General features: G+C 38.7%; 1 long non-coding RNA gene across 2 annotated transcripts; it reads right to left on the bottom strand.

Moving 5' to 3' along the window:
- Window positions 1-1,371: 1,371 nt before the first annotated feature.
- On the bottom strand, window positions 1,372-3,999 carry LOC124667639. Of its 2 annotated transcripts, XR_006991353.1 has the most exons (4): window positions 3,926-3,999; window positions 2,882-3,839; window positions 1,940-2,711; window positions 1,372-1,847 (listed from the first exon to the last, which is right to left on the bottom strand). It is a non-coding gene; the product is annotated as an uncharacterized LOC124667639 (long non-coding RNA). The 2 variants fall into 2 exon arrangements; XR_006991352.1 differs by having other exon boundaries at window positions 1,940-3,839.

A 3,999-nucleotide genomic window follows, 5' to 3' on the forward strand; every position in this document is an offset into this window, starting at 1 on the left:
CCATGCCATTTGTGTCCACCATACCTACCTACCACATGGTATTTCTCCGCCATTCCAAAGTAAATTACTTGAGTGCTACCTTTAAAATTTTATTCTTTGTCTTTGCAATATATAGCTCATGGGAAAAATAGCCTAAAAACTATTGTGGTGAAGAATATGTAGCTATGTATCTTATTTCTTAATAAGTTGCTTGTTGAGCGGTAACCATGTTTCTTGGGACGCCATCAATTATTACACTTTTGTTGAATATCATGTGAGTTGCTATGCATGTTCGTCTTGTCTGAAGTAAGGGAGATTTTCATGATCATATGGTTTGAGTATGCATACTGTTAGAGAACAACATTGGGTCGCTAACTAAAGCCATGATCCATGGTGGAAGTTTCAGTGTGGACAATCAATCCTCAATCTCTTATGAGAATATTAACTATTGTTGAATGCTTATGCATTAAAGAGGAGTCCATTATCTGTTGTCTATGTTGTCCCGGTATGGATGTCTAAGTTGAGAATAATCAAAAGCGAGAAATCCAATGCGAGCTTTCTCCTTAGACCTTTGTACAGGTAACATAGAGGTACCCCTTTGTGACACTTGGTTGAAACATATGCTATGCAATGATAATCCATGTTAATCCAAGCTAATTAGGACAAGGTGCGAGCACTATTGGTAATCTATGCATGAGGCTTGCAACTTATAAGATGTATTATGCATAACACATATGATTTATTACTACCGTTGACAAAATTGTTTCTATGTTTTCAAAATGAAAAGCTCTAGCACAAAAATAGTAATCCATGTTTCCCTCTACGAAGGGCCATTCTTCTACTTTATTGTTGAGTCAGTTTGCCCATTCTTTCTATCTTAGAAGCAAACACTTGTGTCAACCGTGCATTGATTCTTACATGTTTACTTATTGCACTTGTTATATTACTTTGTTGACAATTATCCATGAGATATATATGTTGAAGTTGAAAGCAACCGCTGAAACTTATATCATCCTTTGTGTTGCTTCAATGCCTTTACTTTGAATCTATTGCTTTATGAGTAACTCTTATGCAAGTGTTATTGATGCTTGTCTTGAAATTATTATTCATGAAAAGTCTTTGCTATATGATTCATTTGTTTACTCATTATCTTCATCATTGCTTCGAATCGCTGCATTCATCTCATATGCTTTACAATAGTACTAGGAAGCCTTGGCGCGACGGCACGCCGCGCCCGCTTTTAGTACCCAGAGTAGCGGCTTTTAAGTGTGGTGGATTTCGTTGAACATCAATACATACTGAAAAATGTAGATAAGGGAGATGAAATAAGTGACCACAGTAGGAAAGTTACTCCATATCTAGGAAAGTTACTCCATATCTAGGATTCACATCAGTTGACAGTGCTAGCAGTTATTTACATTGGTTTACATGGTTGATAATGTTTAGCAAAACCACGTGGATACATTGGACGGAGCGGGACGAAGCAGGTACACATTTTGACAGGAGTTAGATATTCCTGCTGGATTGAATGGTGCCGTTGCACATACCTACTGGATTACATACTGGATGGATCTGCATTACACAGGGCATGAATTATCTAGTTGTTCTTATCTCCACTATTGCTAACACTATTATCTAGATTGTCTTCTCTGGAAATGCATCAGCTCTTGTAGGTAGCTTGAACACCATTTGCACACACCTAAATTTAGCTACCTAAACATCATCTTGGTATTGCAGTTAGTTTTAAACAATCAGTACTCATTTTGTGTAAACCAGTAGGAATCAAGGTACTATATACTGTATAAAAGCTCACCACATCAGTACTGAGTAAAATACTCACTTAATACTACAGTTATATGGTCTTGCCCCTGCAATTGATTTGAATTAATCAGGTCTTAGTATGTACATCCCAATGAAAATTGTTACACCAAACGCAATACAGAAGCTTCCATAGCAGTACCTAGATAGACACATGTACTTGCCATCTGGGATATTTTGCCAAATCTGTAAGATACAACGGTAACACTTTGATCCGCACCATGGCTGGTATAGCTTCATCAGCAACACACAGGGCAGTACACTTGTAAGCAGTGATTTTATTGCCAAGATCTAGTTGGCATTTCATTTTCTCGAATGCCTATATATGCTTTTTAAATTTGCCAGTATAGTGCTCAATAGGTTGCAGTCATGAAATGGTGTAAGCTAGCTATGTATGATTAAAATAAAATATAAATAGGTTGTTATATAGATGAAGGTGCAAGAATTTATAAAGGTTAAATATAAAGAAGGAGCACTCAAGATGGCAAATAATTGATATATAATCAGAGTGGCCATGACACCAACATGCAACAGGCCTCTAATAGTTTGTTCTTGTTTTATTTTCCATGTTTATTATGGTTTTCCTTTTCAGGTAAGTCTCTCCTTCCCGAAGGATGTCCAAGAATGGGAAATCTGCTATGTAATTGAATGGCATTCGAATGGTTTTACATCATCATGTATATAAAGTGGCAGGGAGGGGAGGTGTTTAGGAAACTGCATTTGATGTCAAGAGATATATATCAACTGCAGTCTAGTTACATATGTCTACCAACACCAGCATGGCATATTATTAAACAACCATAAAAGGTGTTGCTGAACTGAACAAAGTAGAAGGAAGAGGAAAACATTACCAATGCAACTTCTTGCTTAGCCCCTCCGCCTAATGAGCATCCGCAAGCAAAAAAGATTAAGCACTGCAATTAACATGGCAGGCAAGACTACAATATCAAAGGTGTAAATGTTAAAAGTATTTTTCTTATAGTAAGAAGCTTCAGTGCATAATATAAAGATGATTCACCATAATCATTTTAGAAGAGCATAATATAAAGACAAATAGCAACAAAGACGCAACACCCCAGCACACCTCGTGAGTGGAAAAGGAAGAGCCCACCAACACCCCACGGGATTTGCCAGGAAGCGGCAAGGCTGAAAGGGTGGAGGTGGAGCGGTTGCCCGACGGCTAAGGTTCGTTCCCAGGTTGCCAGCAGGGGACGACATGGGACGCCACTATCGGCTTTTTCCTGTGCGCAGCTGTACCTCATTGGCATTTTATCATAATAACATTGAAGATTTTTTTTCATATTGTTTAAAGCGTGAAACAAATAAGAGTAGCTTGGTTCAGAATGTTTAGGATATGGGAACACAATTAGATACTTGTAAATGTGCATTATAATGATCGTACGAAAGACAGGCTATCAAAGAAGCTGGACAATAATGAACCTGGAAAAGCAGAGCATATATTATGTTTTCCAGAACTTGAAATCTCATGAATAAAACAGCCATTAAACTGGGCTAACTCCACATCCATGTAACGGTGTAAGGATAAACAAAATCAAGTGTTAAGTAGTGAGTTGTGTGTTAAGTGGGATACGTCACGGTCTATAGCAATGAAAACCAGTTCATGTAGATTCATCCATGTATCCTGATTTCTGTACTGCTAGACGCATGCAAATGGTTTTCCAATATTGAATCGGGCGTGATAAAATTTCAACAATTCCATATGCATTGTTCTTTTGACCTGTGTGCAATTTCGTGTCTTCAGTACAGAGAGTAAAGAGATCCCTGTGAGGCAAAACACAGGAGATCGATTCACGGTGGCATGCACATTACGGTATTACCTGAGATAGAGTGACAGCAATTGCATTAACGGCAGAGGAAGAAAAGAAGTAAATACTACTATGACCTAAGACAAAGAGGGCTGAGGATGCGTCCAATGGGCAGGATGGGTGAAATCATTAACGCCTTCAAGAGTGCATCCCAGAGGTCGGCGGCACCCACCAACACGTCGATCACTCGTATGAACCGCGATAAAGTTTAACAGGCTACATCCAGATAGGTAATCTTCAGTAAGACAAAAAAAGAGCAAAGAAACCAACGCAAGCAGCAAAGATCGAAGAGAGGAACATACAGCTAGCAGTACAATGACGACCAGGCAACACCACCAATTGCGACGCAGCCGAACCATTAAAGCGGCCAGAGGTC

Source organism: Lolium rigidum, chromosome 6, assembly GCF_022539505.1.
Source record: "Lolium rigidum isolate FL_2022 chromosome 6, APGP_CSIRO_Lrig_0.1, whole genome shotgun sequence".
NCBI classification, from domain to species: domain Eukaryota; kingdom Viridiplantae; phylum Streptophyta; class Magnoliopsida; order Poales; family Poaceae; genus Lolium; species Lolium rigidum.